General features: G+C 34.0%; 1 protein-coding gene and 1 pseudogene across 3 annotated transcripts in view; one reads left to right on the forward strand and one right to left on the reverse strand.

Moving 5' to 3' along the window:
• Nucleotides 1–17,432, reverse strand: part of MDGA2 (MAM domain containing glycosylphosphatidylinositol anchor 2) — an 863,364-nt gene that overhangs the window by 139,012 nt on the left and 706,920 nt on the right. The gene's annotated exons all lie outside the window — the stretch shown is intronic.
• Nucleotides 11,327–14,095, forward strand: LOC116527533 (annotated as a pseudogene).

Here is a 17,432-nt window from a genome sequence, read left to right on the forward strand (position 1 = left end):
AGGAGTTAGAGTATCAGGTCAGTGAATCAAATTCTTCCACTGTCCATTAAAAAAGGTTAAATTGCTACACTTAGTGTATGACAACCTCTCTCTCCATGAACACATAGAAGTGTTGGCAGGGTTGTGTGCCTGAAGAGTGCGTGTAAGATCTAAACCTCACCTATGTCAGTCCTCATCCACTGCGTCTTTTCTATTTGGCTGTTCCTGAGTTGTATTCATTACTGTTGTCCCCACTTATCTATGCAGGGTACATTTCAAGACCCCAAGCAGATGACAGAACTTGCAGATAGTATTGAATACTATATTTACTATTTTTTTCTTATACATACACACCTATGATAAATTTTCATGTATTAATTAGGCATAGTAGGAGATGGACAACAATAACTAATAAAATTTAACAATTATCATATACAGTAATAAAAGTGATGTAAATGTAGTCCCTCTTCCTCTCTCAAAATACTGTAATAAAGGAAGAAGCTGCAGATGCAGGAAAAGCGTGAGTGACTGACCCCCCAGGGCTTCACAACCACACCAATGACTTCAATAATCCTAGGCATGAGAAAACCCCTTGACTCTCTAGGGGCCTTAAGACTAACACAGAAAGCTGCCTTGATATTATGTAGAGGAATTGCTCCAGAGAAGAAACTCATTCTGGGTTCCACAGCTTTCTGAGGTCTGGGCAGGTGCAACATGGTGCCATTCTGAAAGCTCAGTTCCCAAAGAACTGCAGCCTTCCCTGGGGCTAACACCACCTCTGGTACAGCTGGCCAAGGTGGGAGGCTGGGCACTTTCATACACCCTGAGGACAAATCTCCCTGCTGCTGCTGCTGCTAGTGCAGGCTATTATGGGACCGAAACAAGGGGAGATCACCTGCCCCACAGGTGCCTGCCTAAGCTCCTCCCACTGACAGTGGTTCCACCTTCCCCGGAGTCAGGCTCACAATGCAGCAGGCCAAAATCCCTGAAGGTAGATGAAAAAATCTCCAACAAAATACTACCAAATTGAATCCAGCAGTACACCAACATAGTACTGGAACTCCTAGCCAGAGCAATTAGGCAAGAAAAGGAAATAAAAGGCATCTACATTGAAAGAACAGGAAGTCAAAGTCCCTCTTTGCTGATGATATGATCTTAGGTCTAGAAAAATAGACTTCACAAAAAATTCCTAGATTTGATTAATAAATTCAGTAATGTTGCAGGAAACAAAATCAACACGTAAAAATCAGTAGTGTTTCTATATACCAATAGTGAACCAGCTGAGAAGAAATCTTAACAATCCCACATACAATAGCTACAAAAAATAGGAATAAATTTAACAAATAAGGTAAAGATCTCTGTAAGGGCAACTACAGGACTGATGAAATAAAGAGGACACAAACAATTGAAAAGACAACCTGTGTTCATGAATCAGAAGAATTATGTCATTAAAATGATTCTACTGCTCAAAGCTACCTACAGATTCACTATAATCTCTATCAAAATGTTAAAATCATCTTTCACAGAATTAGAAAAAAAAATCCTAAAATTTATATGAAACCAAAAAAGAGCCACAATAGCCAAAGCAATCCAAAGCAAAAATAACAAAGATAGAGGCATTATATTATCCAAATTCAAAATATAATACAAGGCCATGGTAACAATAACAGTATAGTATTCATATAAAAACAGATATAGACCAATGGAATGGAATAATGAGTCCAGAAATGAATCCACATATTTACAGCCAACTGACTTTCTGTATAGGTTCCAAGAACATACACTGGGGAAAAGATACTATCTTCAATAAATAGTGATGGGAAAACTAAATATCATATGCAGAAGAAGAAAACTGCACCCCTATCTCTACCCAGGTACAAACCCAAGATGGATTAAAGACTTAAATGTAAAATGTAAAACTATAAAGCCAATGAGAAAACAACATAGGAGAAACACTTTAAGACATCAGTCTAGACAAAGATTTCATGGCTGAGACATTGAAATCACTGACAACTAAAACAAAAATAGACAAATGGGACTATATTAAAGTAGAAAGCACCTGCACAGCAAGAGAAACTACAGAATGCACAGACAACCTGTTCAATGGGAGAAAATACTTTCAAACCATTAATCTGACAAAAGATAATATCTAGAACATACAAGGAACCCAAGTACCAAATTTTTAAAAATCTCATTAAAAGTAGCCTAAGGACATAAATAGACATTTCTCAAAAGAAGACATACAAATGGCCAACAGGCACCTGAGAAGCTGCTCAACATCACTAATCATTAGGGAAATGCAAATCAAAACCACAGTGAGATATCACCTTACCCTAGTTAGAACGGCTATTAAAAAGACCAAAAATAAACCAAAAAAATTAAAAAAAAACAAAACCAAAAACAAAACAAAAAAAACAGATTCTAGTGAAGATGCTGAGAAAAGGTAATTCCTACCCTACTAGAGGGAATGTAAATTAGTACACCAACTATAGAAAACATCATGGCAGTTACTCTAAAAATAGAACTATTACAATCCACAAATCCCACTGGATATTTATCCAAAGGAAAAGAAATCGATATATCAAAGTGATATGTACCTGAATTTGCACATTTATCACAGCATGATTCACAATAGCAAAGATATAGAATCAACATATGTGTCCATTAATGGATGAATGGGTAAAGAAAATGTAGCATATATACATAATGGAGTGACAGTCCGCAATAAAAGTGACTGAAATAATGTCATACAGTAACATGGATTAAACTGGAGGACTTTACCTTACTATGACATAAGACAGTCACAGAAAGACAAATACCACATGTTCTTTTTCATATGTAAGCGATAAAAATTAGACCTAATGGAAGTAGAGATAGATACCGGATATGTTAATTAGTGGGTACAGTTAGATAGAAGACATAAACCCTAATACTTGATAGCAGATTAGGGAGACTATAGTTATCAACAATGTACTATATAATAAAAATAGCTAAAAAAAAGAAGACTTGAAATGTTACCTACACATAGAAATGATAAATATTCATGGTAATGTTTACTTAACCATTACCCCTTCTATCCATGTAACATGTCCTCACATGTACCTCACAAGTATGTAAAATATATTATCAATAATTTTTTTTTAATCCTGTAGTATTTTTGGACCACTGTTGACTTTGGGTTGTTAAAGCAATGGAAAGTAAAACCAACTTAAGTTAATTAATTCAGTATGATTGTGCTATCATATTTCACATGCTTATTACTTCATTTAATCCCTACAACAAATTTGTAAAGTATTATCATTATCTACTTTTTATAGATAAGGAAATTAAATCTGAGAAGTTAAATTTTCAAGCAACCCACACATTCCAGATAACAGGTTTAGATCCAAATCTAAATCACATGACATCAAAGTCCAAAACTACACAACGCCTACAAAATCATATAGAAAAAAAGCTAGATGACCTTGCGCTTGTTGATAGCTTTTTAGATATGACACCAATGGCATAATTACTGAAATAATTTTGAAGCTGAATTTGATTGAAATTATTTTTTGTTCTGCAAAGACCACTGTCAAGAAAATAAAAACTATGGTCTGGGAGAAAATATTTGCCAAGACACATCTAATAAATGATTGTTAATGAAAATATACAAACACTCTACAAAGACAATAACAAGAAAATAAATGACCTGATTTTCAAAATGTGCCAAAAGATAACAGATACCTCACCAAAGAGGACAAACAGATGGAAATTAAGTATTTCAAGAGATGCTGTGCATCATGTCATCAAGGCAATGCAAATTAAAACAATAAAGTACCACTATACAACTATGAGAATGGCCAAAATCCAATACACTTGCACCGCCAAATGCTGGTCAGGATGCATAGCAGTGTGAATTTTCATTCATTGCTGTTGGAATGCATAACGGCATAGCGACTTTGGAAAACAGTCTGGCAGTTTCTTACAAAAGAATACATATTCTTACCATATGATACAGTAATCACAGACCTTAGTATTTACTCAAAGGAGTTGAAAACTTATATTTACAAAAAATCAGCCAACATCACAGTGAAGTTCAGCTGCTAATTTTTTTGAGAAAGACTTTTTCAATAAAGGAAGTTGTGCATCAACTTATATTTTAATAGAAACAATGTAATCCTATTGTGTAGCTTGTAAAAAAGTTTGCAGATCAGCCCCTTTCCGAAACACTGACTTGGACTCCATGCCTAAATCAAATTGGTCAATGTCTAACAGACAATGCAGGAAGCTCTATATGGAAGGCAAGCCTGTCATGACAGGACTTAGACTGCTTTGAAATAAAATAAATGAATAAAGATTTAGAATATATTCATTCAAAAATGCAGCTATCAGTGAAAGGTAGGCAGCTTATTCTAAAAGGCAAAAGATTGTTTCAGCTAAAGGTGTTTCAGGTACAATGAAACAAACCCCAAACTAATGGCATCCAAATTTTAAAGGACAAACTGAAATTACCTCTGTTTGCAGATGATAGAAAATCATGTAGAAAACTCTAAAGATCCCATGTTAAAAAGCTGATAGAACAAATAAATAAAATCAGAAAAGTAAGCAAGCAACAGAGTCAACACACTCAGTTTCTTTCTTTCTTTTCTTTTCTTTCTCACTATCTTTCTCTCTCCTCTTCCTTTCTCTCTCTCTTCCTCTTTCTCCTCCCTTGCTTCCTTCCTCCCTTCCTCCTTTTCTCTCTTTCTCTCTTTCTTTCTTCAGTTTTCTTCTGTCACCCAGGCTGGAGTACAGTGGCATGATCATAGCTCACTGCAACGTCAGATTCCTGGACTTCAGTGATCCACCTCAGTCTCCCAAAATGCTGGCATGAGAGGAATATACCACCACACCCAGCTAATCAGTTGCATTTCTATACACCAACAATGAACATTTTGAAAAAGAAATTACAAAAAAACAAATCCATTTATAATAGTATCAAAAACAATAAAATACATAAGAATTCATTTAAATACTTAGGAGCTAATTTAACCAAGGATTTAAAGGACTTGTGCAATGGAAACTATAGAACATTTCAAAGAAACAAAGAAGACATAAATAAATGAAAATACATCCTATGTTCATTAATTGGAAGACCTAATATTTTTACTACATCAAAACTAGCCAAAAACATATGCAGATTCAATGCAATCTCTATCAAAATCCCAATGGCATTTGTTTTTTTACAGAAATAGAAAACCCACTCTAAAATTCATATGTAACTCAAGGAACCCTAAATAGCCACAATAAATCTTGGGGGAAAAAAAAAAAGAACAAAGTTGGAAGACTCACACTTCTTGATTTCAAAAGTCACTACAAAGCTCTAGCAATCAAAATAGTGTGGTACTGGTAAAAAAAATAGACATATGAATCAATGGAAGAGGACAGAGAACCCAGAAATATCCCTTGCATCAAGTAAAAATATTTGGTGAAAGGAGGCAAGGCCATTCAATGGAGAATAGTCTTTTCTATTGGTGTTGCTGTGAAAACTGGATATTTTCATGAAAAGAATAAAGTTAGATCATTACCTTATACTATATACAGAAATTAATTTAAAATGGGTCAAAGACCTAAATGTAAGATTTAAAAATAGAAAACTCTTAGAAGAAAACATGGGACAAAACTTTATGTCATTGAATTTGGCAGTAATTTTTTGGGTATGAGACTAAAGGCATGGATGACAACAGAAAACAAATGGAATCATAAATTTTTTTCCAACTGTGCATTAAAATAGCAACAGTAAAACTATAACCCACAAAATGAAAGAAAATATTTGTAACTCACATTGCTGATAAGCAATCCGTATGGAGAATGTATAAAAACTCCTAAAACTCAACAAAAAAGCAATAACTCAATTCAAAAATGGGCAAAGAACTTGAATAGATATTTCTCCAAAAATATTCAAATTGCCAATAAGCACATAAAAATGCTCAACATCATGAGTCATTAGTAAAATGCTAATTAAAACTACAATGAGATAACATTTAATGCCCATTAGAAGAGCTACTACTTAAAAAAAGAAATAACAAGTGTTGGTGAGAATGTGGAGAAATTAGAACCCTTAAGCATTGTTGGAGGGAATGCAAAATGGCACAGTCACTGTGGTAAACAGTATAGTTGGTTCCTCACAATTTTAAAAGTAAAATCACTACATGATCCAGGGATTCTACTTCTGAGTGTATACCTAATTGCAGCAGAGTCTCAGATATATTTGTACATCCACATTCATATCAGCATGATTCACAACAGCTAAAATATGGGATCAAAGCAAGTATTCATCAGCAGATGAATGGATAAGCAAAATGAGGTCTATACATACAGTATAATAGAATATCAGTCAGCTTTTAAGGGGAATGAAATTCTGACATAAGCTACAACATGGATGAATTTTGAGGACATTATGCTAACTGACATAAACTAGTCACAAAAGGACAAGTACTTTATGTTTGCACTCATATAGAGTACTTAGAGAAATTAAACTTTTAGAGACAAAAATAAAATAGTGGTTGTCAGAGACTGGGGGAGGAGATTTCTTAGTCCAGTTGAGTTGCCATAACAAATACCTATAAATTGGGTGGATTTTAAACATTTATTTCTCACAGCTCTAAAAGCAAGGAAGTTCAAGATCAAGGTACCAGCAGATTCAGTGTCTGAGGAAGGCCAGTTTCTTGCTTCAGGCATCAGCTCCTGGCAATGTCCTCACAACCAGAAGGAGCAAGACAACAATCCTGAACTTCTTTTTTACAGGCGCTAATCTCATTCTTTAGAGCCCTGCCCTCATGGCCTAACCACCTCCCAAAAGGATCAACACTCTAATACCTAACCACAGGTGATTAGGTTTCAACACATAAATATTCAGGGTAAATGGAGAGTTATTTTCCAATATATTGAGAGTTTCCATTTTACAAGATGGAAACTGTTAGGAAGGCAGATGATAGTGTTGGATACACAACATTATGAATGTATTAATACCACTAACCTATATGCTTAAAAATATTTGAGATGGTAAATTTTATATTATGTATGTTTTACCGCAATAAAGAAAAATGAACTCACTGGCTTTAAACAAAAAGCATAAAAACACAGTGGCTTAAAACAAAACAGAAAAGAACAAAACAGAACATCAATGAACCACTGTTACAAAAATTGAACCAAGATTACTGCAAAGTTTAAAAAACAGAACTGAAAAAGGACAGCGACATCATTCTTTACCTCTAGAACCAATGATACCATTTGATGTGACTTCATACTTGTGAATCATAAAGTAAAAAAAACCAGCTTGGTTAGAGCTGTTTTCTCTAACAGGGGGTTAGACATTCAGGCAGAAATTCGCTTTTGTTTTATATTATGTACTATGCATAAAAACCAATCTATGAACAATTCTTTGAAAATATAAAAACGATCCCAAAACAAAGCTATCATATCAGTTATTGGTACATATAATGCTATTAATTGATATTGAATTGAGTGTGCTGTCTTCATTGTTTTACTTAATGACTGTAACGACCTTTTATTCTTTCACACATTTCTTCAGTTATTTAACATATTTTTCTCCTATTTTGCTAAAAGTAATTCTTCCAGAATTGAGTTCTCAGGAATATAACTTCACAGACAGAAACTATGCTTTTCTTATTCATCTTCTCTCAAATTATATGCACCATTATTGAAATTAATGACTAGATAATTGAAGAGTAATTGTAATTTTAGCAAGTTTATGCCTTAGAATGTAAACATACCATTTTATATTATTCAAACTTCATCATTCTCTTGGAATTTAAGACCGAAGTAAAAAAATATTGTCTATGCAAATTATGTCACTAATGACATGGAGACCAAATTCTCAATTCTTTATTTACATTTTTGTTTTATAAAATAGATATCGAATATTAGAGTATACATGACTATATGCCATATGTCCTATCATCAAGCTCCAAGAGTAAAAATAAACTCTAGGAATTTCATATCAGAAAAAAAGCCAATTTTCAAATTTCTTTTTTTTTTTTTTTAACACTTTTACTAGTCACTCTAGAATTCAAGGCCCTCACTTTTCTTAAAGGATTATATGAATGGAACTGATTGAAATAAGAACAAGTTAAATTTCTAATTCTTTTTCCTGTCACAATGGTTGACAAACATTAATGCAAAAAACAAAAAAGATGAAAACAGAGACTTCATTTTCTAGAATAAGTAATCCTAACTATATTAGTAAGTAACCATAATTAGACAATCTATCTTATTTTTGGCCATGTAACAGCCACAATTAGATAAATATTGGCCTCCCAGAAATGTAGTTAAAATGCTGCCTTTTACACCAGGAAGCCTATTATTACTAACAATTTTATAAGCTGATAGTTCTAATTAAGTCAGACTTTTACTTAAGAAGACAGATGCTTAGTGTGACAAATGCAATATAAATTGATCATCCTTTACAAACCAGCTACAGATATAATATTGATCAATAATATGGTAGTAAACTTAGTAGGTATAAAACTTTTGAGAAATAAAGGATTCTTTCACAACCACAGATGTTGGGGATATAATGTAGGGGGAGCTCAGCAAAAGAAATATCCTTGAAAATCTTGCTGGTGAAATTGTGAAGGCTCATGATAGGCCAAAAAGGTAGATAATGCATTGCTTTAGTCTCGGTAGTTAGGAACTATAAAAATAAATTTCATTACCAAAAATGTGAGTGAGTAGAGGTGGTTTGGTTTCCAGTTCTTGCTTATGGCTTACAATTTTTTTCAGAGTGTTTTTATATTTAACAAGTATGTTACTTTATTTTTCTTAAGGATTAAAAACTTTTTTTTGTGTTCTAGGTATAATAGTTTCAATAAAACAACAAACAAAACAAAGCAAGAAAATAAAACAAAAATGATTATAATTCCAGTAGCTGTAAAACTGTGTCTTAACAGCTAGGCATGGTGGCTCACACCTGTAATCCCAGCACTTTGGGAGGCTGAGGCGGGTGGATCACGAGGTCATGAATTCGAGACAAGCCTGACCAGCACGGTGAAACCTGATCTCTACTTAAAAATACAAAAATTAGCTGGGCGTGGTGGCACACTATAATCCCAGCTGCTTGGGAGGCTGAGGCAGGAGAATTGCTTGAACCCAGGAAGTGGAGGTTGCAGTGAGCTAAGAGTGTGCCATTGCACTCCAGCCTGCGTGACAGAGCAAGACTCTGTCTCAAAAAAAAAAAAAAAAATTGTGTCTTAACAAATATAATGATCGATCACATTGTCTTAATTTACTCTTTTGTCTATTATTAAAAAAAAACATTCTGATGAAAAATATGTTAGGAACCATTCATATATAGAAAATATTTTATCATATCACTGTAATTAGGTTTCAAAATTGGCTTCTTTTATAATTTAAGGAAGATATTTAACATAGATGCTAATATTGAAGTGCTACGTTAAATGAAGAAATGAAGAATATGGGCAGTAATTTAGACAGCAATGTGTTTTGCTGCTGATATTAATTACCAGGCATTATAGTGGAGGCTCTCATGATATACTTCAAAATAATAACTATAAAATATTTTTTTCACAGTATTTCACATACAGGTACTGACAGAAAAAGCAATGAACTTTTTAATGTGCCATAAATCCCTTTATATCAAGCAACTGTAAATATGAAGTTTCTGCTTTTGGAGATTATTGTTGGTAGCAGGAAAAAACTGTTATCATTGCCTCTGCCAAGTCATAGTTGCTGCATTTAGAAACATTGAGAGAATACTACAGAATCCCTATTATAAAAAATGCTAAATCTTTCCTGAATGACTCAGAGAGGCAAGATAATATTTATATCTCCATTCACATTGAGTATTTTGGTAACTACATTTTTCTTAAATACTGAGTTTGCAAAACAGGTCACTTCATAGACTTTCAACATATAGATGAATTGACTGCTCATGTAAACGCAGGTTGGTATTCAACATTGTAACTATGTAAAAATATACGTCCTTGTATTGTGCTACACTTTACTCTTTCACAATGAATTTTCTACAAATTGAAGATTTGTGCCAAACCTGCATTGAGCAAATTTACTAGTGCCATTTTTCCAACAACATATTGCTCACTTTCTGTCTCTGTGTGACATTTTGATAATTCCTAAAATATTTCAAACTTTTTCATTATTATATCCAAAATGTGAAGCTTTTCTCGTGATCTTACTATTGTTATTGCTGTAATTGTTTTGGAGTGCCAGGAACTACGCACATATGACAAACGTAGTGTGTGTGTGTGTGTGTGTGTGTGTGTGTTCTGACTGTGCCACCAACCAGCCCTTCCCCATCTCTCATCTTCTTCTCCTTAGGCCTTCCTCTTCCCTGAGATACAACGATATTAAAATTAGGCCAATTAATAACCCTACAATGGCCTTTAAGTGTTCGCATGAAAGGAAAAGTTGCATATCTCTCACTTTAAATCAAAAGCTTAAAATGATTAAACTTAGTAAGGAAAGCATAGTGAAAGCTGAGATAGGCCAAAAGTTAAGTCTTTTGCTCCAGATAGCCCACTTGTTAAAGCAAAGAAAAAGTATATGAAGAAAATTAAAAGTGCTATTCCAGTGAACACAAAAATAAGAAAGCAAAACTGCTTCATTGCTGATACAGAGAAAGTTTTAGTGGTCTGAATAAAAGATCAAACCAGAAACAACATGTCCTTAACCCAAACCATAATTTAGAGCTGGGTCCTAACTTTCTTTAATGGTATCAAAACTGAAAGAGGTGAGGATGCTGGAGAAGAAAAGTTTGAAGCTAGCGAAGGTTGATTCATGCAATTAAAGGTAAGAAGCCATCACAGTAACTTAAAAGTGCAAGATGGAGCAGCAAGTGCTGATGTAGAAGCTGCAGCAAGTTATCCAGAAGATCCAGGTAAGGTTATTGATAAAGGTGGCTACACTCAACAATAGATTTTCAATGTAGCTGAAATGGCCTACTATCGGAAGTAGATGTCATTTAAACCTTTCATAGCTAAAGAGGAGAAGTCAATGCGTGGCTTCAAACCTTCAAATTACAGATTGATTATCTTGTTAGGTGCTAATGCAGCTGCACAAGTCAATGCTCAAATACCATTCCAAAGTCTTAGAGCCCTTAAGAATTATGCTAAACCAACATTGTGAATCATGCTACAATCTACATTTGTGATTAATAGGAGGTCAAAATATCAACACTAACAGGAGTTTGGAAAAAGTTGATTCCAACATTCATGGAAGACTTTGAGAGGATCAAGACTTCAGTTGAGGAAATAACTGCAGATGTGCTGGAAACACCAAGATAACTAAAATTAGAAGTGGGGCCTGAAGATGTGACTGAATTGCTGCAATCTCACGAAGTAATTTCAGTGGATGAAGAGTTGTTTTATATGGATGAGCAAAGAAAGTGATTTCTTGAGATGGAATCTACTCCTAGTGAAGACGCTGTGAACATTGTTGAAATTACCACAAAGGATTTAGAATAGTACATAAAGTTCATTGATAAAGCAGTGGCAGGGTTTGAGAGGATTGACTCAAATTTGGAGAGAATTTTTACTGTGGATGAAATGCTGTCAAACATCATGACATGCTACAGGTAAATCTTTCACGAAATGAAATGATGAGTTAATCTATGTGGCAAAATTCATTGTTGTTTTATTTTAAGAAATTGTCACAGCCTTCAGCTACCACCACCACATTAAGTCAGCAACCATAAACATCAAGGCAAGAACCTCCACCAGCAAAAACATTATGACTCGCTAAAGGTTCAGATGATTGCACATATTTTTTAGCAATAAAGTATTTTTAGTAAAGCTATGTACACTTTTTAGACATAATGCTATTGCATACTTAATAAACAACAGTATGATGTAACTATAAATTTAGCATGTACTAGGAAACCAAAAGACTGTGTGACTTGCCTCATTCCGGTATTTGCTTTATTGTAGTAGTCTGGAACTGAACTCCAAATATCTTTGACTTATGCCTATGTTTCAACTTCTGACTTTTGGCCATCTGTGATTTTAAAGAGCCTTTATTATTTGTCTTCAGATAACAACATATATTTATGACAATAGATATCTATTGAGATTGAAGACTACCATCTAAGACATTTTTTTACCCATCAAGAGACTTTTTCAGAGTCTTTATTAGGATATAATAAATTAAAATATGAATTTATGCTCTCAATACTCCTGTAGGCAAGTAAGCGTTTCAGGCACTGTGAGAAATAATACAAGGTCCCTCTTTTCATAGGGTTTATGGTTAAGTTAAAAAAGATAGGGCATAAATATATAAACATTTTAGTGACATGATGGATAAGTTTAATAGTTTAAAAATGTCAAGTGGTAATTTTTAACAAAAAGAGCACATCACTGTAGGATGGAGTGATCTAGGTTATGGTGACTTGGTTTGTAAATAATCTTTTGATAACACAGAGAGAAGGAAGTCAAGAAAACTGGGAGAAGGTAGCATTCACAGTAAAGAGGGGCTGGGACTAAAAATCAGAACATTGTACAGTTTCTGAATCTGCATTTTTACTTAATATATTTGGGTCTCAGTTAACTAAAAGATATGGACTGACCACAGAGGTGAATGATTCTATAAACAAAATCACAGAAGTGACAAACCAAAAAGCATACTGACAAAAGTGATGGGCGGACGCCATCAGTGCGACTTAGAGCTTCAGAAGTTGAGCAATATGTGATATGCACAGAATCAGATTTTTGAGTCCAGTCATTCATTCAAAAATATTTGAGCATCACCTAAATATTAAATACTCTTTCAGACATAGTATTTCGGAGTGATGTCAGACACACGTGCTGTAACAAGAACTTTTCAGTTACCCTCAGTAGTTCAGCTGCATACATAAGTTATTGCAATAAAAGACACCGTATGATATGAGTACTAACATGAAAAGACTAGTAGGGTAACCATATAATTTATCTTCCAAACCATGTAAAGGAGGTCCCTCAATTATTAAAATGGTATTATACTATGATTAAAATGGTGTAATAGTATTAAAATGGTATATAATCATTAAAATATTTACAGATTGACAAATTTGTTTTAATATATTGGTATAACCAAAAATTAGTTCTTTTAAAAAACTAATGCAAAAATATTTTTTAAAAGTAAAATACAGCATGTATCTATGCATACTCCTAAAGAAATATTTTAAATTATATCGGTTAAAGGAGCATTACAAATAAAATTGTTTTTGGAAAATAATCACGTACCTTATTCAGTTGCTTAGCTGAATCCAATATTCTCATTAATATTTTTCTGATAAGTATATTTTCTAGTGTGGTCATATTATTTTTAATTTTTAAAGAAAATTTTCTTCACAGTTATATTTTAGGTCTTATACATTTGAAATTAACAGAATCTTGTAATTTTCTATTAAGATTATAATGTGTTTGCTCTTTCCAGCCAGTGCCGAGTGATGGGCATCTCCCGGGACAACTGGCACAAGTGCTGCAAGGCCGGGGGCAAGAGAATGCCCTACCACAAGAAGCGGAAGTACGAGTTGGGGTGCCCTGCTGCCAGCACCAAGACTGGCACCCGCCGCATCCACACAGTCCACGTGCGGGAAGGTAATGAGAAATACCATGCCCTGAGACTGAATGTGGGGAATTTCTCCTGGGGCTCAGAGTGTTGTAATCGAAAAACTAGGATCACTGATGTTGCCTACAATGTGTCTAATATAGAGCTGGTCCGCACCAAGACCGTGGTGAAGAACTGCATCGTGCTCATTGATAGCACAGCGTACCAACAGTGGCACAAGTCCCACTATGCGCTGCCCTGGGTCACAAGAAGGGAGTCAAGCTGACTCCTGAAGAAGAAGAGATTTTAAACAAAAAATGATTTAAAGATTCAGAAGAAACATGATCAAAGGAAAAAGAATGCCAAAATCAGCAGTCTCCTAGAGGAGCAGTTCCAGCAGGCAAGCTTTCTTGCATGCATTGCCTCAAGGTGGGGACAGTGTGGCCTAGTAGATGGCTACGTGCTAGAGGGCAAAGAGCTGGAGTTCTAGATTAGGAAAATCAAGGCCCAGAAAGGCATATAAATCCTCGTTTTCTGTCTTCACCCATGTAATAAAGGTGTTTATTGTTCTGTTCCCCCCACCCCCCAAAAAAGAATATAATGTCTTTGTGTATGTTTCCAGCAAAGCATTATCAAAAAATTTCTACCAAAAGTTGAGATATCCCAAGTGCCACTGGAGAATTAAAAATTAAACGTCATACATTTGAGAAGTTTAATTTGTTCAGTCTTCTTGCTCTGTAGGGATGAATTTCAATATCTTCCTGGTTGCAGGCCTGGTTTTCAGTAATATCAAGGTGCTGAAGGTGTCAAAATTTAAAGTTTTTGACACTCCACACATTAAAGGAGTATAATTTCAGTTCTCTGGTAACTTTTCACTAACATATTTCTTGTTTTTGCCATTCAAAACAGATGGGAGAGGGTGAGAATTTGGATTAATTCTCTTCCACATCCAACAAACTGCTAACCTCATAATATTTACTGGGACCCTCAATAAAATTAGTTTGAATATTAATTTATGCAAATTTATAGAATTAATATGATTAACATTAATAGAATTCGTATTAGAATTACATTTATATATTAATATGTAACAATATAGTATATGTCCTTTATATTATAAATAATGATTAATGTAAGTGCAAATATAGTGCTGTAAGTATATTAGTAATAAAACACAGTTATATTACTTAAATAAAGATATGTCAGATATTTTATATGATTCCACTGGATATCTCAGAACTCTAAATTCCAACTCCCAGGGCATATCTACTAGTCCCTACATCTGCATCATCAGTCTTATTTCTTTACTTATGTTGTTAAACACAGAAAATCATACTCAATATTTCATTTTCCTGGTATTCCAGATGAGTATCTGGTGTAAATTTCAACTTCCTCAAACTGGCCTACTTCCTCTTTCTTAATAATGTTCAGTAAAAGTATTCCTATTTGTCATGCAAATATGGAAGCATCTATTTTTATTTGTGTGTGAGCACAAAGTATTATCTAATTGGAAATATGAGTGTTTCAATTATATTTTGAATATTTCATATGATTCTATTTTTGATTGTATTTTATATAATCAAGACACCCATAATATTTCTAGTGAGAAAACAGATGCTTTCTGTTCACACATCTCTAAATGGAAAATCAATATAATTATATCAAGATCATAATAGTGGTTTCCAATGGATTCTTGTATTCAGCTGTTCCCATTAAATTTGTCAAGAATACTTACCTTGTCCATCAGTTCACCAGTTATAATCTTACATGGTAGATTTATAGTACTACTGTCTGTCCTTAACTGTTTAACTAGATGTGTTCTGGCAACCATATCAAAGTACTGATAGATTAATAGTTAGTTGCAATTGCCAATTTGCAAAAGAATTAACAATTACTTCCATGTTCTAATTTTCTGTTAAGAAAAATGCATTCCATTTTGCCCTTTCATATTTAGCATCCAGTTTTGCTAACACTGGCAAAACTTAAGCTTAGCCTAATTAATAATAGTCAATCTAAATTGTACTTAATCCTGAAATTTCTAAGCAGGCATTTGCTGAATTTCCCTTAAAATACTTTTAACTAGTAATTGTTCTTTAAATATCAGTAGTGTGCTTTTTTTCATATTCGTATTCTCCCTTAAATCATCAGAAGATAGTTATACAGCAATAAGAAAAGAGCAGAGCTACAGACATGGAAAGAGAAGTCTCTTTCAGTTCCTCAAGCTGACAGCTTCGATTGCTGGAACCAACCTACTGACTTTCCCTGTGATTTGATTTCCTAGCTTGCATTTTGTGAATATTAGATATAGATTTCTCCTGTCTTTATCAATGATTTCTTATAAAGATTAACTGAAATAACATGTGAAATTGGCTAGAAAAAATAAAAATATAAAATAATACCTTGATAAGGAATTATATAGTAGTATCAATTTTGTTTTCTACTACTAATTTGTTTGATTTATGTAAGGAATCCAGGGCAAGTACTTAAGTATAAGTGTTTCTCAGTAGAAATCTGTTGAAAAGAACTGAACCAACTCTAGAGGATTATGTATTTTTATATAATCATACATTTAAGTTTTTAAGTACCATGGGATGCTGAATTGCTTTATCCTGTTTAAACTCCTGCTAACACTTTCCTTCTTTTTAATGTTTGTGGGTATATGGTATCATGATTTATAATATGATTAGACCAAATAATTTTTGGGAGAAGAGTCAGTTTCATGGGGGCATACTTATTTCTTACCTGAGTTACTGCTACCCAAAATACTGTGCTGTCAAACAGCTATTATATACTTAAAAAGAATCCAAACAATAGTAGAAAAATCTTCTCTCAAAATTAAGCAATAGAATATGGCACTTATCCTGACAACTGAACAAACCTTTGCTTGAATGGTTTACTGTGGAGCTGATAAAGAGTCGAGCATCACTGAGTTGCACATTCGAGATGGTAACATATATTGATCATGAAAATAACACAAAGCAAAGTCAAAGAACACCTTCATGGACCGTACATAATTTCAATGAACAGGTTAATCAGCTGAAAAGAGTGTTAAGATCTCTTCTACTTATCCTATTTCATTAACAGTGCTCTTATTCATCTTACTGATAGTCACCATTAGCTAGGAACGACTGAGTCATTTTTCCCAGGAAAAAGACACAAAACTTTGAGCCTTCTAGGGTTTCAAAGGTTGCAGCATGAATATGATTCAACAAGAGGCAAACATTAGGGGTGTTACCTTTGCCTACAAAAAAAGTGTCACTGTAGTTTGTTAGCCATAACAGCCTGAAGAATCTTGCTAAAATATCAATGCTAGTAGCTAGTACACTAGAGTGCTCACAAACCACTGTTTTTTGGCTTATATTGTTGGCACTTGGCACAGACACAAAACAGATGGCACAAAGATACCCATTGTTCTCAATTCAAGAACAGTGTCACAGACAGAACTCAATTATGCACCAATGGACACAGAGGCCCTTTGTACAAAAAGGTTTATCAGCTACTTCTACATCTGTGCTTTATTATTTATACCAACAAAGCTTCTTCAGGGATTCTTTCTGAGGTAAAGCTACTCCCTTTAATTATAAAGCACCGAGGTGCTTTGCTCAACACTAATAACCACATAAAATGGGAAAACAACATTGAAGACTAACAACCTGAGCATCTGCCAGCCCTGATCCCAGAATATCCCAACCATATTCCCCCCAAATATTGATGTTAGATCTTCTTTCTGATTCTCATCTACAGGCTGATTAAATTCATAATTAACTTTGCTGGGTTCCAGATAGTCTCAAGCAGGCTATTGATGAAATTTCCAAAAGATAAACATCTTAAGGAAATTAGTTTCAACAAAAATCATCTACCCAAAAGCCACAACTAGATGCTTAGCATGCTGTCTTAGTCTTCTTAAAAACATA

This window comes from Sapajus apella, unplaced genomic scaffold (assembly GCF_009761245.1).
Source record: "Sapajus apella isolate SASKATOON/1434 unplaced genomic scaffold, GSC_monkey_1.0 scaffold55, whole genome shotgun sequence".
In the NCBI taxonomy this organism is placed as follows: Eukaryota; Metazoa; Chordata; class Mammalia; order Primates; family Cebidae; genus Sapajus; species Sapajus apella.